We start from the raw sequence: 21,619 nt of genomic DNA, 5'->3' as shown, positions 1-21,619 counted from the left end.
TCTAATATGAGCATAAAATTTAATTAGCTAAAAATGCAAATAACCATTGAAGACTATGTCAGCACTAACCATTCACATTTTTAAAACATTTACTTGAAACTCAAGTTTATATTTCTCTGTTCACATTTACTTCATCATAAACTTATGTACGTTCTCTTATTGCCTTGATTCCCAGTGAAAATCTTAGAACTACATCAATGAGAAGTATAAAAGTTGTAATCATAGTAGCAGGTTATTTTGTTTTCTTTTTTTTTTTCTTTTTCTCTTTTTCTTTATCCCAACTTTAAATGTAGCACAGGCGAAAGAAGTTTAAATGTTTTTATAAAAGGATGTATATATTTTGATAAAGTCATCTTTGAGGTTATGATATTAATACCTTTTCTAGCTTTTGACATGTTTATATTTAGAATGCTTATTCCCTGTGGAGATAAAATTAAGTTAACATTTGAAAACAAATTTAGAGAATCCCGAAAAATGATGTAGATGACCTAGGCCAACTCTTATTCTTGGTAGTTAAGAAACTGGAGACTGGAGGGAAAAACAGAGTCATTGTTTATTCCCTGAAATTATAATTCCTTATAAATGAAGTGTATACCAATAGACATATAAAAGATCATCTTGTGTTTCTGTGTTATTTCTTACTCTACTTAAATTCTGATTATTGCCAGAATTTTTAGAAAAGGTTACACTTAAATAAAATGTCTAAATGCTTACCTTCTAGATCTTGCCTTTCTTTCTTTTTTTTTTAAATTATTGTTTTTAATGTTTATTTATTTTTGAGAGAGAGAGAGAAAGTCAACAGGTAGGGGCAGAGAGAGGGAGACACAGAATCTGAAGCAGGATCCAGGGTCTGAGCTGTCAGCACAGAGCACAATTCAGGGCTCGAACTCATGAACCGTGAGATCATGACCTGAGCTGAATTCCAACACTTAACCAACTGAGTCACCCAGCCGCCTTTAGATCTTTTTTTTTTTTTTTCAAAACTCCTTTAGTTTTACTTCAGATGATCAAGATACCCTTAAAGCACTGGAGTTTAGAGAGCTGTGTTTTTCTAATCTGGCTTTTGTGTAGCTATTTTAAAAGACATTATTAGTTTCCAGTTAAATTCTTTTTTTCTAAGCAAGACGTTCCATTAATTTGTGAGTCCATTCTGGGAAATACTCTTCCAGTCTTAGTCAACAAATATATCGTCATGGAAGTGAAACCAGATATAAGATCATTATATAACTTTTACCAGTAAAATATTCAAATACATAGTCCCTGAATGCATAAGTCACAAATTTTAGTGTGATATACCAAAATGTTTCAAGCTCCAGAGAAAAAAGAATATTATAATTTACTGAAGAAAATTTAAAGTACTTTAAACAATGCTTTAAGATCATACTCAGTAACAATTCATGTATGTATAAAGCCAGAATGTATAGATAGTGTATATTTAGCAAATATATTTGGATATTAATAAAGACAGTTTGATAGCAAAGATTTTTATTAGTGATAATAAATATTCTAAACCCTGAAAAAAGTTTGAGTAGTGTTTGCTATCAACAGTTTCTATACTTGTTTAATTGCATTAATTAAAAGCATGTTTTTACTTGGATAAATTGTATTATTTGGTTACATAAGTTACATGGGGAAAAATTAAGTGCTCTGAGTTAAAATAGATTTTGTGTCTTTAAAAAATTTGGAAACTTATTTTGTAAACTCAGGCTTTAGTGCACTACAAATAGATATGTAGTAACTTAGTTCACATATATTTCAGTTATTTATTTTAGGCAATGGTTACTGCTAATTCACCATTCTAAAATATGTTTGCATCCTACAATGGAAGGTAGGTTTTTGTATGTTACATAAACCAGGTTGTGTAGGGGTAGGGGGTTGGTTGGAGGAGGGGAGGTCTGGGGAACCATAGGTCATATTGCTTGTAGGTTAAATCTGTAAGGTACAGTTTTACTTTGGTTTTATATTTTCTTGGAGAATATTATTACTTTTTTTTTTTTATTTTCTTAGTTTTGGTACCAGAAGTTCAATAACTATTCTTATTGTTCCAAAAGACAAAGACACAGGAAGGCAAAGATTGCATCTAATTTCTTAGTGATCCTGTAGCCCAAAGTAATAACATTAACAAAAGTGTCTATGGGGCAACACAGGTTTCACAGCACAGTTGTTGGTAATGCTTTTAAAAACATTTATTTTTTGTGTTTCATTTGCCTTTAAACCAAGTTTTACAGCTGTAACAACAACTGGATTTCTTGGTTCCTAACAATTGTCAATCTCTCAAACTTTGAAAAAAAAAAGATATTGAATGCCATTTAAAAATCTTCATTTCTGTAAAGAAAAGATAACAATTGTGTCTTTTGTGTTTTTAATATTTATTGACATTTACATAATGCCCCAAAAGGATTGCAGTCATTATTTAATAGGATTGTTTATTTTTATTTTCTTAATTTAAAAGCCAATTGTAATCTGGTTAGACCCAGTGAAAAGCAGTGGCCAGACTTTTGGTGCCTGTCCTTGCCATGTAGTAAAAGCTGTATTCCTTTCTTGTCCTTGAAAAATCACTTTCAATGCAATTAAAAAGTCACCTCACACAATTATATATTCTAAAAATTCGAATGGTAAGAAATGTATAATGGTCCTTACACCTAAAGTTTCCTGAAACTTTTGGAAGTTTATCTCTGGACAAGAAAATTTTTTATCCACAGTTGTATTTTTTTTAATTTAGTTTTTAATTCTTACATTTCTTTGCAAACCAAGAATGATATATCATGATGGAGACATTAAGTTGGAAAATTTAGGAGATATTGATGCTTGCTGTTTGTAAGATTTCTGAAAACTTTATCAAATTCAGTTTCAAACGAGGCTTTCTAAAAGGGGCTTGCAAGCAGTATTTTCTTGCTTGCCTTGTATTAGCTCCATTCAAGAGTCTACTAACTGTTTAGGAAAATATTTTATGGGCCCATTCTTCAATACCCACCATTATCACTCACTAAATTTAGAACTCCATTGTATGCCTGGCACAAATTGATAGCCCAATTCTTAGACACAACTTATATTTCATAAGTAATTTGATCTTGGGTAATTGCATTGAATTTTAAGGAAAATTAATTTGAACCTTGACCCTCATGCTTTCCATCGTAGAACGTGGCCCTCTACGTCATCTGCCAAGCAGTGCACAGCCAGCATATGGCTATTTGTTTCCTATTTAAGCTGTTTTCTCTTGAGGAAAAGAAATTCCCTTCAGACCAGGCAGACATCTGCTCGCTGTCTTAGCAGCAAAACCAGGGAACTATCTTTCCTGAAAAAAAAATCATTTTGTCCAATTAATCAAAGATTAAGTCTTCCCAGATTTTATTAACTGGGGTACATTTTAATAGTAATTACTTTGAGGTGAATGTTTATATCTTGAGGTAATATTTTCCCATGACTTTCAATATATCATCATCTTTTGTTTTTGTTATTATTAAATGGTACTGCTTAAAATGATTTAGATTTTGACTTCTCCAATTTTCCTCCTTTTGGTAAAATGACAACTGAATTGACCATGCATGCTAAGTAGTCATGTGTTTACCTAGGTACAATAGAATGTATTCCCAAACTCTGGACCTTGGAAGATGGAAGGATTACTCCTAGAGGTGAAATGGTTCAGATGAGCAGGTAGAAGTAGAATATGCCATTATATTTTAAAATATTGATTGATTGAGTGTGTGTGCACACACACACAATATGACCTCTATTATGGTCAAACACTAGAATTATTTATACAATTTATACACACACACACACACACACACACACACACACACATTGTTCCCTGATAGACTTTTATCTTTGAAGCTGAATTTGCTGTATATTGCATCTTTAATTGGGGCGCCTGGGTGGCTCAGTCAGTTAACTGTCTGACTCCTGATTTCGTCTCAGGTCATGATCTCGGTTTCGTGGGTTTGAGCCCCACATTGGGCTCCATGCTGACAGGGAGGGGCCTACTCAGGAGTCTCTCCCCCTCTCACTTCTCCTCCCCGTGCACTCTCTCTTTCAAAATCAATAAATAAAAACGTAAAAAAAAATCTTTGTTTCCTCTACTTAATTTGTTTTATTTTTTTAACTTGCCATTTTCAGGTGTTTCACCACATTCTAAAACCTTTTTTATATCTTATTTTTGTTTTTATTATTCAAAGAAAGAATGTTAAAGAGTCATTTAGTTTCATGAGTTTGTAATCTTTTACTTTCTGGTCCACTTATATTCTGAAATGAACTGATTCTTTGTTCCAGAATTGATTCATGATTAAATGAAATTATGCATATAAAGTGTAGCACAGGGACTGTCACATAATTAGAAACCATAAATTATGAATCGTAAATGTAATTGTTGGTGCTATTATTTTCATTACCTTTTTTCTCTTTACCTCATTATTGTCAGTTACCTAGATTCTTTTTATATAAAGGGGATCTGGATGCTTCTGAAAAATGGACTCACTTCATTTTAAATTTAATGACATATGTGTTGGGGCACCTTGGTGGCTCAGTTGGTTGAGTGCCTGACTCTCTGTTTTGGCTCAGGTCTTGATACCAGGATCATGGGATTGAGCCTCGCATCAGGCTCTGTGCTTAGGAATGGAGCCTGCTTAGAATTCTCTCTCTCTCTCTCTCTCTCTCTCTCTCACTCTCACTCTCACTCTCACTCTCACTCTCACTCTCACTTCCTCTCCCCTTCTTCCTTGCTCACACACTCTCTCTCAAATAAAATAAAATAAAATAAAATAAATAAAATAAAATAAAAATGTGTGTTAACATACTAAAATGTAAGTACAATGCTTCAGGAATTAAATTGTCTTAAATTAATTTCTGGTTGAGTATGAAATGTGTTGAATATATTAAATTCCACCTTGAGTTGAAATCCATGGTATGAGAAATTGACCCTTACCTTTGAATCCTCAGTGCTAATGCAGGACATGCAATAGTGTTGACTAAAATCATTTTTGTTGCAGCGACAAATGAAAAAATTCACTTTTATAACTTTTACAGTTGGGATAACATTCATGTATTTCCTAATGTATATATTTATTCAGTTAAATAAAGAGGCAGTATTGCTAAATTCTGTGACATTTTTATGTTTACTTAAAGACTTGAGTGTTTACTATCGATCAGAATATATTCTTTTGTTGTTGCCTGTCTAAGCTTGTGCTGCTATAACAAGAACGCCACGTACTGAGTGGCTTGTGCAACACACATTTGTTTCTCACAATTCTGAAGGCTGGGAGGTGGAGATCCGGGGCCAGCATGGTCGTGTTCTGGTGAGAATTCTTTTCTCAGTTTCTCACATGGTAGAGAGAAAGCTCTGGTCTCTTTACTCTGTGCAAGTACACCAGTCCCATGCTGAGATCTCCACCTCCATGAACCGTCAAATGAAAATTACCGTCAGAAGTAATAAGCTTACAGAGATCATTTTTACAAAACTTTGGAAACTTGTGTTTCATTTTTTATTACAGAACACTTTAAAAAATACATACATGTTCTTGTAATATCATTACTGACAGTTAACTACTGGTGAACGTTGGGGAGGTATCCTTTTAGATATCCCAAGGTCCCTGTATATTCTCTGGGGAAAACTATTCCCTATTTACTAATATTCGGTCTTAGGTAGCCAAAAAAGGCATTGGATATGTTGGAACGCATATCTGTGTAATAAAGACTAATTGGAAAAGTTAGCTCTCTAGGTTGGATCTGACCAGAGAGCTTTCTTCTGCTGAATATTCCTAGATACATCATCCTGGACAAGATTCAATCCAGTAATCATGGGGTTAGGGGTTACATATACCGTTACCAGTCTCATGAGCCACTCCTTTTATTTTCTCAAAAACTTGATTGCGTTCATACGTGCTGAAAAGTACTAAGATGATTTTTTCAACACTAGTTGATACTTAGATATAAAAGCCCCTTGAGGCTCCCAGAAAATCAATTCAGTATTTAGTTATTTATGAGAAATTCTTGGCAGTGTCTCCTCCTATCAAGAGTTCTGTCTGTAAAAAATATTAAAAGAACAAGCTAGATCTGGTTACCTCTCCAATGTTATCATATCATTCCTCCTTTTAATCATCTTAATTTACTGAAGACTTAAATGCTAGAAGTCTTTCTCACATACACAGACCAACTTGAGAATCATTTGTATGCATTTTAAAACTAGTGACAAATTTAACAAAACATACCTAAACCTTTTTAGTATGCTTAATTTTAATTAATACAATATGTTATCTTAAACTGTCATTAATTATCAATTAAAATTTTTTTATGTCCGGCTAGAATAAATTATTATTGCATGTTTCGGGGGGCATAAAAGTTCTCTGTTTCTTTGTTACCCAAAGTGGGCATTAAAAATGTTTTTAAACAGAAATTAAATAAATATGTGAAGAATACCAAAATATAGTTTATCCAAAAAATGGTGTTTTTTCTTTTTTTAAAAAAATTTTTTTTTAACGTTTATTTATTTTTGAGACAGAGAGAGACAGAGCATGAACGGGGGAGGGTCAGAGAGAGGGAGACAAAGAATCTGAAGCAGGCTCCAGGCTCTGAGCTGTCAGCACAGACCTGACGCGGGGCTCGAACTCACGGACCGCGAGATCATGACCTGAGCCGAAGTCGGCTGCTTAACCAACTGAGCCACCCAGGCGCCCCCCTTTTTTTTTTAATTTTTTTTTTAACGTTTATTTATTTTTGAGACAGAGAGAGACAGAGCATGAACGGGGGAGGGTCAGAGAGAGAGGGAGACACAGAATGCTGAACCTGCTTAGGGTTCTCTCTCCCTCTCTCTCTGCCCCTCCCCTGCTCTCATGCTGTCTCTCTCAAAATAAATAAATAAACTCAAAAGAAAGAGAAAGAAAGAAAGAAAGAAAAGAAAGAAAGAAAGAAGGAAGGAAGGAAAGAAAGGGAAAAAACCCATATAGACAGTAATGTTGTGTCTAGCTATGTGGGAGAAGCAAATATGGAAGGATTGGGTCTGCTCCAGGCAGCAACTAGAGGCTTCCAGTCATAATGTGGTTAGGAACCAGCAGCATTGGCATTACCTGGAAGCAAGTTAGAGGTGATGAATGATGGGCCCCATTGCATACCAACTGAATCAGACCCTGTATTTTAACAGTATTACAATGTGGCTTTTGCAAATTCAAATTTGAGAAGCACTCTTCTACATTGTGCTAGAGTTTGTAGACCCCTGTTCATCCCCTAGAACCAAAACAACAACAACAACAAAAAACCTTTTGGAATGTAAATCCAGTGGTTTTTTTTTGTTTTGTTTTTTTTTTTTTTTTTTTTTAAGAGAAGCAGGTAGAACATGATTTTTGGTGAATTACACTGAATTTCTGAACCAGGAGAGAGGGCAGGGGAGAGTGGAAAAGGATGTATAGGAGACTAGCAAGTCAGGGGCAGAATTAGAGAGAAGGAAACACACAGAAAGAAAAGCACAGGAAGTACACTGAGGGAAACACATCCAGAATAACAGGAGGGGAGACTCCAGGAGACAGAGCAGGGGAGAAGGAAGAGGGGAGAGTAAGTAGGAGGATAGGGAATGAGACAGACAAGGGGAAAGAGAGAGAGGTAAGCAGAAGAAAGGTAGAGAGAATGTGCTGGGGGCTGGGGTGGGGGTGTGGTTATGGTAAGGATTAAACTTGGAACAGTAGAAAAATACATTTGCTTGGATGCAGAAGGAAAAGAAAATTGTTGGCTATGTACGAATAATTACAGACAGTGGGATATTAAGCAGAGAATAGGACACTCAAAGCTTTATCTGTATCCATAACATTGTTTACCAAGAAAAGTAATGCATGAACTTGTATCTTAGGTGTTTTGAAGCAAGTTCAAAGGAAGGTTGTATTTACTTAATCCAAAAGTGAAATGCCATGTGTGTATATAATTTTTATACTTCACATTTTCTAGAATTAAAACTATGGAAAAACTGGAATTTATTAATAAGAATAGAATGATGCTGGAAGGGTCATTTGGAAGTCATTTAATCTGTTCCTCTGACTTTTAAATTGTCTAAAGATCATTTGTTGTATTAAAAGAGGTTCAGAGCTAAAGATTATCTAGCCTCCATCATCAGTACCCCTTACATGCATCAGCATATGTTAACACAAAGTTATTACTTTAATTTACTTAAATCCTATTCTGTAGAAATCTCTTTCATTTTACATGCTGATAACAGAAAAGCCATTTTTTTTAATGTAGCGGCTCATATGTTTGAAGATAGTCATTAAGTGGGGCCTAATTTTTGATAAATTATATCTGTTGTTTAATTTAGGTTTCTAAGTACAATAAAACTGTTTTAATCTCAGTCTCTTAGTATTTCCAGAGTGGAAATTGTAGCTTTAGTAACATTTTAAGTCATATTTAACCTAAGGTCTAAATTGAAGTTTTAATAGTGCCTGTGACATTTTACACTTGTCAAGAGGAATAAAAGTTTATGACCAAGTTATTTAGTATGCCTGAATGGGGACATTTTAAATCTTATCCAGTAAATAATGGAGTGAAACTTAGAAGAAAAGCCAGATACTTCAAACAAAATGGGAAAGGACATCCCTTCCCCCTAAGGATTTATACTCTTTCTCAATCTCTATCACCCTATATCTCTTTACCACAGGATACTGTACTTTATCTAGATTGAGTCACATTAAGTTACCATTTTATCAGATTCTTATCTCTGTCAGACACCAGAAAATGGATTAGGAGTCTGTGTTTGATGGAGAAGGACACCGAGAGCATTTTGATCACATAACTCGGCACTTGTCATAGCTTACTCAGGTGACTTCCCTTAGTTCTAAAATGAAAGTGTATGACAGGTCGTAACCTTGTTGAATCTTGCTTAAGGGAATTCTTGGAAAATATGATTATAGCATATTTTCCTTTGGGACTACCTCAGGAAAGAAAGTAGCAATGAGCCAAAATTCCAAAGGAGAGGAGAAATATTTTTGTGGCTGGTGGAGTGAGAGCATGTTGACAGGTGCCTTTAATTCCTTTCTTTTCATCTTTTGCCTAAATCACCAAAAACTAAAAACTTGAATTCTGTGGTCATACTCTGTAATATTTTTCTTTCTTTTTTTCTTCTTTCTTTCTTCCTTCCTTCCTTCCTTCCTTCCTTCCTTCCTTCCTTCCCTTCTTCCTTTTCTTTCTTTCTTTCCCTCCGTCCCTTCCTCCTTCCTTCCTTCTTTCCTTCCCCCCCCCCCCCCCCCCCCCCCCGTAACACTTAAGTCTCTGTTCCTTCTGAGCTATGTTGGTTTACAATTCTTTAAGCCTCTCTTAAAATTTTAATCATCAACCCCAGGTGAATAACCATACATTTCTTACGTTCTATTCCAAGAGGAGTTTGTGTTGTTTGAATATAATGGGTTCCCTTAACCCTGTATAAAGGTTTTTATCCATAGAGTACATTGTGAACATTCTTTATAGTTACAAATAGAATTTGTACATGGATATTTTGTATATATGTATACACATATATATTTTGTGTAGATTCGCACATATATAATTTGTATAGAATTAGTTACAACTAATTCTGTCCTTAATTTTGTTCTCCACAAATGCAGTATATGTTCATTTATGACCTTGGTGAATTTACTTAAGCTCTTTATGTTTCAGTTTTCTCACCTGTAAAAAAAGGGGACTTTACTTCTACTTAGAGAGGTTTGAGGAGGATTAAATAAGTTGATATATACAAGGGGCTTAGAACTGTGCCTGGTTGACAAGCATTATATAAATGGTAGCTGTTGTATTATGTGCTATTTACTGTGTTAGGCACATTACTATGGTTCCAAAAAATGTTTCTCTTCATTGCAGGTAAGTAAAGGCTGACAAACTAATGCCACATACGCTTACATTCAGATGAGTTTTTTTTGTTCCCAGAGTCAATCCTCTCATACATAAGTGTACTTAAAATCCATATAAATATTTGTGAAATGATAGATAGTCTTCATATATCAGTGCATGGTATGTCTTTTATGATAAATATATTTTTGAGGGCTTATAGAATTATTGTCATTGGCATGGCCAGCATTGAAATATTTCATTGTGGCCTTTCTCAAAATGTGTTCCAGTGAAGCATTTCTGTAAGCTGTCAAAAAATAATTTGTAAAATAAGTCTTTAAACAAATTTCTAAACATATCTCTTTTCTATAAGACTTTTGAGGGTTTAAAATATTAATGAATCCTAAGAAACATGAGTAGGAGATCTAAGTTACTACAATTCACACATTTTTATGGAATGCCATTTTTTTTTTTTCAGAAAACAATTTTCTCAGAATGCATTTTGGATGAAAACTAGTGTTTGGTATTTTGTGGGTGGACGTACATTTTCAAAAGTGTCTAAGTATCTCAGGTTCAGGTTTGTGGTTATTTATCTACATGGTTTCTTTGTTTCAAGAGCAAAAGAGTAAGATTATGATATACTATTCTATTTCTTTTTTTTTTCTTTCTTCCAGGGATGTTTTCTTCTCCTACATCACTATGTTGAAGGCTATAACAGGGGACCATTCAATATTCCAAACAATTCAAATATGGCGCTTTACCAAAACTTTGCAAAGAGGTGCTCAGCAGTGTGTGTGGTCTTACCCTTTTCTCTCACTAATATCCTGTTACTGTTAATAGTCTTGACCTCAGCTTTCTAAACTTTGCTTTCTATAATGGATATAATTTACCTCTTGCAAGCATTTGACACAATTGACCTCCTTTGTGAAATGTTCACTTTCCCAGAATTTCGTGGCACCCAGCTAGATCAGGATTACATTCTACTGCATGTAACTAAAGTCAGGCAATTTACCAGACAGGTTTAAAATTGATTCTGGAGGAAGGCTGTACCAGAGAAGTATGGCAGCTCCAAGAATCCAGCTTCCTTTTATTTTTCTGCTCTGCCAGCCCTAGTATGTGGCTTTCTTCCTTGTGGTTACAAGCTTATGGCTGTACCTCTCAATATCACCTTTCTGTGCTTTACTAGAAGGAGGAGTGTAAAAAATCAGCAGCTATCCCCGTCCCCCTACCCCTGCTTTTTTTTTTTTTTTTTTTTTTTATCAAGACAGTAAATTTCTGGAAATCTTCACCCAGTAGAAGTCTATTACATTTCATTGGCTAGACCTAGGTCACATGGCCACCTTTAGTTTCAAAGATGTATGGTGTTCAAAAACAAAATTCAAGGGAGTTATACTTTATTAAGTGATTCATGAATCAGGCAGCATCCCTGTAGCAAGTAGAAAGATGCTCCCAGGAGTACATCAACAAATGAAAGGTTTTTATAGGAAGTAGGGTAGGGCCAGTTGTTATTAGCAAAAGAAAAGAAAGGATTGTTTCAGGCAAGGTCACCTTCCATCAGGGGAAGGGCAGGGGGTCTTATCATACACATGACCTCATCTTCCTTTGGGGAATGGAGAGGGCCCCTGTGACAGATTACCTCATTGGTGTTGACCAGAAATTTTCAGATTTATTGTCTTAAAATTCCCTTCCTGGAGAGGTTGAAACTACAATTAAGTCTTGGTTTGCTGTCCTGGGGAAGTGACTCTACCTTGAGCCTGCAGTTTTCTTTTTAGTAAGGAGAAATGTTTTTAACTAGCTCATTTCTTCCCCAAACAACGTTTGGTATTTTGCTAAAAGGAAGAACAGAAAAATGGATGTTCACTAGCCAACTAGCAAGGTCCACCATCTACCTGCTATTGATTTTCTTCTTATTTATATCTAGACTAGTCTTGGCTTATAGCTGAAATGTTCAAATTCCTAGAGTGTTTATTCTTCTCTTTTTGCTCTGTGGTTTGCCTTGGATGACCACACCTACCTCTTTGGATTCTTCTAGAACTATTGTCCTGTTTCACTCCCTGTTCTCTTGTCTCTAGCCTTGACTTCCACAGTTAGCTCCATTTGGAGATCCTGGTAGTATCTCCAGCTGAAATGCCCAATATGAGACTTAACCATCTTCCTTTCCATTCCTGCCTTTCCTCTAGTTTTTCCTAGCTCTGAAAGGGATACCACCATCCATTTGGCTCTCCAGACTAGAAACTTGAGATTAATTCTTTCTTCCTTTCTTTCCATCTGTTCCTATCAGTTGATCCTCAAGTCTTGCTGATGATTTGTCTTGAATAGCTGTAGGATTTTTCCACTTACCTTCATTCCTCTCACTATTCTTCTAATTTGTGTCACCATTATTTCTCAACTACATAGCTGTAATACTGTTTTGCAAGTAAAAATCTGATCTGTCCCTCTTGATTGTTCACTCAGAGATTCTCCAATGCCCCTAAAATCTAAACCCTTGAAAATGATTTGCAAGGGTCTGTGTGATCCTGGCATTGGTGGCCTAAAATTCATGGTCTCCTACCCCTACCTCTTTGGTCTGGAAAAAAATATTTATGTTTCAGAGTTCAGAAGATCCATCCTTTACTCTTAGCCTCCTTTTCTGCACATCCTACCCCTCCCACTGTCACATCAAGTTTAACCTTACCCATATCACCCTGTATTCCTTTATCATATTATGTAACTCCTGTATTGTAATTAGATTGTATTTACCACTTAATTCCTTTTTTTTTAAGTTTATTTATTTATATTGAGAGAGAGCACACATGCCTGCAAGCAGGGAAGGAGGAAAAGGGGAGGGGAGAGAGAGAGAGAATCCCAAGTAAGCTCCACTCTGTCAGCACTGAGCACAACTGGGGGCTTAATCCCACGAAATGTGAGATCACTATCTGAGCTGATATCAGGAGTGGGACACTTAACCAACTGAGCCACCCAAGCGTCCCTTGCACTTAATTCTAAATACTGTAACTTGTACCTAGTATGGGTCACAAAGGGAGTGTTATTACTAAATCTCTGTCAGTAAACAGTTCTGTATAACGATCCCTACCAACCAACAATAATGGAAAAAAAAAAAAGGTTTCTTTATATTTGAAGGTGCTAATGTGCAATTTGGCATTTTGTTTCCCCAGTAGAAATGAGAGACCGCATACATTATCTATCTTTTTTAGCCTGGTGTGTTTTATGCCTCACCTTTTTTTTTTTTTTCTTCTATGTAGAAATTTTTTTTTTTTTCTAGAATCAACTCCAGCGGCAAGTTAAATCTGTGACTATATCTCAGCTAATTTTTCTGAAAAGAGTTTCAAGTATAACATTCATTTATTTAATACCATATTCTGATCATTAACTCAGACCATGGAATTTATTATACCTTAAATAGAATGAAATTAAGTTTTGGAATTTAAACTAAACAGTGGATACTTGCACAGATACTGAAAAAGAAATATGTATGAACATATATCAAGAGAAATAAGTATCGCCCCCCCCCCACATTGGAACAAACTATTCATTAACATTTAGATTTAGATTTAAATACTTAAATGTATAGTTTAAAATTTTATACCAATGTTTGCATTACTAATCTAATATACACTGCTTGAACATCGATTGTGAGGCATAACCACAGAGAATCCTTCCAAAATCTTTAGAATTTAGATTTTTCTCTTATGGTGTTAGATATAAAAATTAACAGAATAAAACATTGCTCACATTAATATGAATATTTAAAAGCATAAACATTTTGGGGATCTCTGGGTGGCTCATTTGGTTAAGTGGTCGGCTCTTGGTTTCGGCTCAGGTGATCATCTTCTGGTTTGTGGGTTCGATCCCCACATCGGGCTCTGCGTTGATGGTGTAAAACCTTCTTGGGACTCTCTCTCTCTCTCTCTCTCTCTCTCTCTCTCTCTCTCTCTCCCTCTCTCTTGCTCTCTCTCCCTCTCACTCTCTCTTGCTCTCTCTCCCTCTCACTCTGCCCCTCCCCTGCTCTCTCTCTTTCTCTCAAGGTAAATTAGCTTAAAAAATATAATATAAATATTTTTCATGTAAATATAAATATAAATTTATATATATAAATATAAGCTTATATTTATATATATAAATATTTTTCATGTAAGTATAAAACAACCATGTTAAATATTTTAAAATTTTAGAACACTCTTTTTTTGTGTAAAGTAAGTAAGACATAAAGCCTAGACCTTAGAAGAACAGTCCTTTACATTGGTAACTACTTCTTTTGACTGACTCAGTTATGCTGATAACCATTGTCTAAGCTATAGCATTGCTACTAAGAGGGGGGAGGGGCAGAAAGTTGTTAATTTAAATGAAACGGTTGCAATTTAATTAATTTTATTGTGATATAATTGACATATAAAATTGTATTACTTTCAGGTATACAACATAATGATTTGATACATGTGTATATTGCAAAATGATTACCACAGTAAGTTTCACATTTTTCACCACGTATAATCATAAGTTTTTTCTTGTGATGAGAAAAAAGATCTGCTTTTAAGATCTCCCTTAGCAACTTTCAGATATGCAACACAGTATTGGTACCTATAGTCCCTAGGACTTATTTATCTTTTAACTGGAAGTTGGTCATTTTTGATCACCTTCATCTATTTGCCCCACCCCTCTTCCCTCATCTCACACCCACCTCTAGTACTCCTTAGTCTGTACTCTGTTTCTAGGAGTTTGGTTTGTCTTTCTTTGTCTCATTTATTTCACTTAACATAACGCCCTCAAGATCTGTCCATGTTGTTGCATCTGACAGGATACCCTTTTTTTTTTTTTTTTTTAACATTTATTTATTTTTGAGAGACAGAGACAGAACATGAGCAGGGAATGAGCAGAGAGAGAGGGAGACACAGAATCAGAAGCAGGCTTCAGGCTCCGAGCTGTCAGCACAGAGCCTGACGCGGGGCTCGAACCCACGAGCCATAAGATCATGACCTGAGCCTTACTCGGACGCTTAACTGACTGAGCCACCCAGGCGCCCCATAGGATGTCCTTTCTTTTTATGGCTGAATAATATTCCATCGTGTGCATGTATATATACACACATACAAACACACACACATATACCCTTACACAAACATACCCCATATTTATTTTATTTGTTCATTCCTAGGTTGTTTCCATTGCCTTGGCCAGGGAAGTGCTGTTATCTTTGTGAGGTAGTGATTTCATTTCCTTCATAAATACCCAGAAGTAGAAATGCTGGATCTTATAGTAGTTCTATTTTTTTGAGGAACCTCCATACTGTTTTCCATAGTGGCTGCACTGACATGGTTCCAATTTTAAAGAGATTTTTATTGAAGTCAGAAAGTATACACACACATTCAAATTCACACGCACACAAACTGAGGAAATATTTTTACATGCTGCTATGGATTCAGTTAAAGCTCCTTTTGAATGTTTTTAAAAATGTCAGATTCAAATCTTCTTTAGATTCTTAAAAATAGGGTTGAAGCATATGATTTATTCATGAAATTTTGGCTAGGAAAAATATGAACAAAGAAATTCTTTTCCTCTATTCTTGCCCTGAAATGCTACAGTTACTGTGATAATTAGCTCAATGTTATTGTGGGTTATTTTTTCTTATAAATAATTTATACCTCAGTTTGCCTTCATCCTTTAAAATGGCAATGCATGAAATTGATTTCGTAGAATTGTACCTTTGATTAATATTTAATTTGAAATTATTTTACAGATTCAAATTTAGATGTAACTATATCACATTTGAGATGATAAGTGTATATTAGAAAACTTGAGTATACATATCTTTATAATCACTCACTGTTTTATTTTTCAAAAGCACCATTTCCTCAGTTTATAAAATCATATATTTTATAATGTGTAATTTTTTTTTTCGGCTCAGTAACAGAATTGATTACATTTAGAATCACTTCCTTCCCCAGCTCCCTGTCCCCCTGAAGTTCAGGCCATATGCCTATAATATTAAATATATAACATGTAGATGTTGTAAATGAAACTGTTTACCAATATGAAAATACGTATTTGAAAATATAAGTCACTAAATCCACCGAATACAGGTCAAGTCTCTACTTCATGCAACTATTTCTGTCATTCACATATCTGAGGACCTTGGGCAATTAGTTCACAGTGAAAGTTGTTGAGTTCCTGATGCTCATGTAGATGAAGAGGCCCAGGACTTAGAGGGACATATTTCATAGGCAACTTGAGTTGATGAGTGGAAATGATAGCTTGAAAGATTAGTTTCTTCTGGAACAAGAAGTACTATCTTATTCCTCTCTTCCCAATCCCATTATCTTTTCTCCCCTTAAAAGCCTTTTGATTTGGTACAAAGGTGGGGGGCTACTGTAGAGTAGAGTTACACATGTCTGTCAAAGGTTGTTCTCCCATTCAGCTCAAGAACCTGGAATTTGTCCAATGGTAACCTACCATGCTGTGTGCATGGATCTTAATCCGGCCCTTTGTCATTTTAGCAATAAATGACGTACAAAAAACCCAAACAAAGAAACAAACATACAAAAAACAAGATAGGGTTGAGATAATGTGATTAATGATATACATTTGTTTACCATTGATTTCCCTTCTTGCTGTGTCTGCTGCATGAGGACCAGGAGCTTGTCACTCTTTATCACTGCTGATCTAGAACAATGCCTAAGCAAGTCTCTGGAATGTTTGGTGAATGGATGTTATGCTAGTTTAATGCTTGGAATTGATTTTCTGGGACTTTCCTAAGGACCTGATAATACCTCCTAACCTCTGTGACTTCATTTGCTTATCTATAAATAAGCAATGCAATTTGCTACCTTATGTAATAATTGCATAATTGGCTAACTATTGGAAAGTAATTTGGACCAGTCAGAGATAGGCATTGTACAGATAAGAGGGGGTTATCTTTACTAGCTAATCAATGATATCTTTAGAACTTCTGATATTTCTTATGCTTTTGCAAAACTGTACAATCTTAGTATCTGGAAGAAAGTCAGGCTGTGGTTCTATAAAAATAGAGGAGAGGAAGAGAGGAAAGGGAGAAGGTTTTAAGTTTTAATTCACTATGATGACCATGTCTATGAAACTTTCTTTAAAATCATGCTTTTTCATGAGACTTTGTGTATTTTTTATTGACTTTTTTTTTTTTTTTTAGTTTTTTAGCTGGGAAATGTGGATTTGCATGTCTAGGGGAAATTAGTGAGTGAATGTCGACCATGATCATATTTGGCAGGGATGATAAGCCTGCTTTCAGAAGGGGCATTCCTCCGGTGCTTGGCTGGCTCAGTTGGAGTGTGGCTCTTGATCTCTGGGTTGTGAGCTCGAGCCCCTTGTCAGGTGGAGAGATTACTTAACTAAAGTCTTAGGGGCACCGCGGTGGCTCAATCAGTTAAGCATCCAACTTTGGCTTAGGTAGTGGTCTCTTGGTTTGTGGGTTCAAGCCCCACATCAGGCTGATAGTGCAGAGCCTGTTTGGGATTCTCTCTCTGCTCCTCTCCCACTCATGCACCTACCCGTGCATGCTCTCTCTTTCAAAATAAATAGACATTATATATACGCGCACACACACACACACACACACACACACACACACACATATGTAAAATGAAAAAATCAACGAAAGAAATAAAAAAATATAAAATCTTAAAAAAAAAAAAAAAAGAAGAATGTGCATTCCTTTATGTTTTCCCAGACATTTCTGCTTGGTGATGTGGGATGTGGGAGTGGGAGAACTGTTTCTGTAAGGGATAATTTTTTTGGTTTTTATTTCTGAAGGACAACGTTAGCCTTAGTTTTGGATCGTATTCTCACAGCATTCATTCCGTTGACTAGCCTTACATGCCTATAATTGTGTGGAAACCTAGTTTGTCTTTTATGTGTTTAATTCATTAGATGGCTAGAGATCATTTCTGTGTTTTTAATCTGTGCTGTATCTTCCCTTTATCTGATAGTTGTTTGGCAAATTTAACTGTGCCAGATTTTGCTCCCTGTTTAAGTGTGTTTTTGTGCAAGTGAACTGTTACAAATGATGCATGCACACACACCCATTTGTATCCTGCCACTCATAACCCTCTTCTTTTTATACTAATGTCCCCCAAATTCTGACTTTTTACAAGGTGGACTTATTTTGAGAACAAAATCCTATTATTTCAGAGACATTCCTTTTGGGACATTTATTGTACTACAGAGAATCTCTCCTTTCAAATGACTCGTATTTCACTTAATGTTTACAAAAACTGTTCATTTATCTGACATAAGGGGCTAATCAAACGGCTTAAGTACATTCCTGGCTGTTTGGAAGCTTTTTAAGCACCATAGAGAGAGTACTTAGCAATGGAAATTGTGTTTATGTGTGTGGAATATCGCCGCTGAAATTCTGAACAGACCCAGAGGAAGAAGAATATTGAATTTTAATATTCAAACATAACTTATTTCTGTTTTATATTTAACTTAGTGGGATAAATTGGCTCTTATTAAAACCTTCTTATAGAATATAAGCTACGTTATTTTTTTTTTTTTAATTTGAAGAAGAAGTTGAGGTGGAAGGCCGTGTTAACTGTAATAATAACCACTACTTGTGAGTGTGTGCTTTGTGCCAAACACTGTTTATATTTATTAATTTACTTAATCCTCACAAAAACTCAGTGAAGTAGGTATTGTTATTACCCTTACTTTTTAGAGGAAATCAAGGCCCAGGTGGTTTAAATAACCATCATGCTCGTGATCCTTATGCTATATTTCTTCTCACACTGATGTGAAACTTAAGACAAATTCATTTTATATTCGAGACAATTACCTTCCCACAAAATAAGACCAAAGCATAATATACATTTACTTCCTTTGGTAAAATAACTGTTAATGTGGCAGTAGGTACTAAAATGTACAATTTTCAGTTTGTATTTTTCTATTTGTTTTCCTAATCTGTAGTTACAGACAAGAACCAGTAAAATGTTAATGTTGTACATGCAAATCCTTTTCACACATGAAAATCATACATTTTTATTCAGCTGCAGCCAGTGATTCAATATCTGTACATTTTGCATTTAAGATTAAGCTATGGCTTTGATATTTATACATTATTGACAAACCGAGCTATCATTAAATTAGTATACTTAAAAATATGCGTCCCAATTAAAACTTGAGATGGGCTAAAAGGAGGAGGTAAATTGATGGTTGATCAGTGTTCTTTCTGTCTTTATTATTTTTTTAATAAGTCTTAAGAAACTTAACCTATATCTTCCTCAATTTGTTGTGATACATTAAGTGATTTCTGTCACTCCTGTGTAATTAAAGAAACAAAACAGATGAACATAGGGGAAGGGAACGAAACAATAAGATAAAAACAGAGAGGCAAACCGTAAGAGACTCTTAAATACAGGGAACAAACTGAGTGTTGCTGGAGGCGGGGGGTGGGCTAAATGAGTGATGGGCATTAAGAAGGGCACTTGTGATGAGCACTGGGTGTTGGATGTGATGAAGCGCTGACTTCTACACCTGAAACTAATATTACACTGTATGTTGACTAACTGGAATTTAAATACAAACTTGAAAAAAAAAAGGATAAAGTGACTTTGAGTCAAGAAACCATTCCTAATATGACCCCTTAAAAGAACATGACTGGTATGTCCAGGAGAGATCAATATGTGGGATCTTCTGACATGACATAGGTAATCTTTTAAAGCCTGGATATTGACTAGACAATCCACTAAGTAAATAGCTGGGAAGCAGTAAAGCTTCAGTTGGCTTGCATTGTGAACACATACTGCTTCCCTTTCTCTTGTATTGATGAGACCCTTCTTGTGATGTGTTCAGCTTTCTTTTAGGGTCATTTACTTTGATTCTACTTAATTTATACTTAATCTTGTTGTTTTATGTTATCAGATTCAGTAATTCTTCAACTTAAAAACTGGGAGTTACTCATCTCTGGCTAATAAGCTTCAGTGATATGAAAGTCCCAGTATTTCAGTCTGGTCTTGGATTATCTGACCTAGAAAATGTGTGAATTCCCCTGCTCAGAGGATCTCTGGAAGCATCACTTCTGAGGACGCACTTGGGGCTGCTTGAAGCTCAGGTGACCATGATCTCCTGAGGGTCAGATACAATAAGCCTTGAGAAAATCAAACACAGATTGATTATATTGAATGACATAAACTTTGTATCAGAGGGAGTAGTCCTAATTTACTTTGATTTGATAGTTGCAGAGATAACATGTTGTCAATGTATCATTGACTTTTTCACTAAAATAGGTAAAGTATTTGTAAGTATATGAAAGATCATGTCAATGTTGTAATGTTCTTCTGCTCCAGAAAGAAGCATAAAAAATGATCAGTAAATTGGTTACAGAAACATTGTGGTGGAGAATTAGACATACACCAAATTAGGACAATTGCCAGGTACTTTCTGTTTTCATATCTGAATGTTTTATGGTGATAGGCTCAGGGTCCATGGGATTTCTTTTCTGCATGAGGTTTCCTAAAAGTATGAAGGTTGTATATATAGGTACATTGTCCTCAACTTCATAGGTATATTTTCTGGCTCCTTACAAGGCAGCTGAGAAGACAAATGAACAGTCAACAGTCTGAACTTGTAAAGTTCAAGAAGGAAAGCCAGGATCTAATTGAGCTGATGCTTTATTTCTTTTGGCTGCCCTACCTGGTGATTTTTTTATACCCTGAAGAGTAAGCAGACACTGAGTAAAGAAAGATTGCTGCACATTTACATGAAACAAAACACACAAATTGCCAAATAAGGGATAATGGTTTATCTTCAAGTGTTAAAAGCATCAAATGGTTCTCTAAAATTTATAGCTATTTTTAGTTCTCTCAATTGAACCATGTTTAATAACCAGCAAGTTACTGTATTTTCCATGCTAGAACTTTTTTCTAGTTAATAACTTTCCCAAGCCATTCTTCCATCATTGGTTTTCACACATTTCTCTCATCACTTTTAATACTCTGACTCTTTTATGGACCATAGGCATTCCAAAATATTTACCTATTTCTCTTTGCAAAATGGGGTTTTCACTGATTTCTTTTCCATTTATAGATTAAATGTCATAAACATAATTTAACCTTATATCGTAGAAAAAGGAATAAATTAGAATTGTTTTACAATTTTTCCATAGACGGTTTACCATATATATGTGTTCTTTTCAGAGTTGATTCAGAATCTCCTACCAACAGACTTTGGTGCTCACAACATGAATTCTTAATATTTAACTTATTATCAAGTATTACCATCAGTTAATGTGTGTTGAATGCCCATGGGGCTGCTGGCATAGACCTGTGGTGTGTACCTAAAAAAATATAACAATCACAGAACAATTTAGGCTCTGTTGTGTAGTAGCTCTGATCTTCAACAACATGAATAAGAACTCACATAGGGAAGAATAAAAAGAAGGAAGATATTTTTTGAATGGAAGCTGAGAGTTGGGGTTGAGGAAAAAAAACAGTTATTTCCTTTTTGCTTGCTTTCTTCTTTAGATTCTTTGAATTAGAATTGTTAATAGGCCAGATGAATCTGTCTAAGTGGAATCCTTCAAAGCTGAGTGAACGATATGTCCCCAGAGAAATTATCTTACTGGGATATGATCTGAGTTTATGCCAAAGGCCTGTTTAAAGGTTCAAGATGACTAAGGACTTCTTCAGACTGGAGTTTTAACAGTCTTTCTTAAATATGCTTTCTTTTCTCTTTATTGTGGCTGAAGAATGATGATGGAAATTCAGATTTTATAAAGTTAATCATATTTCTAGATATAAAACAACTTAATTTACCACCTTCAACAAACTATACTTATATTGATATGGCACCAATGCAAAATAAGTAG

General features: G+C 35.1%; 1 protein-coding gene across 8 annotated transcripts in view; it reads left to right on the top strand.

Annotated features, from left to right (window-relative positions):
- The window catches only part of ROBO1 (roundabout guidance receptor 1), a 1,123,873-nt gene that overhangs the window by 795,753 nt on the left and 306,501 nt on the right, over window positions 1-21,619 (top strand). The gene's annotated exons all lie outside the window — the stretch shown is intronic.

This window comes from Panthera onca, chromosome C2 (genome assembly GCF_046562875.1).
Source record: "Panthera onca isolate mPanOnc1 chromosome C2, mPanOnc1 haplotype 2, whole genome shotgun sequence".
Lineage (NCBI taxonomy): Eukaryota > Metazoa > Chordata > Mammalia > Carnivora > Felidae > Panthera > Panthera onca.
The sequence above is the reverse complement of the archived record's forward strand: the minus strand, read 5'-3'. Positions and strand labels throughout refer to the sequence as shown.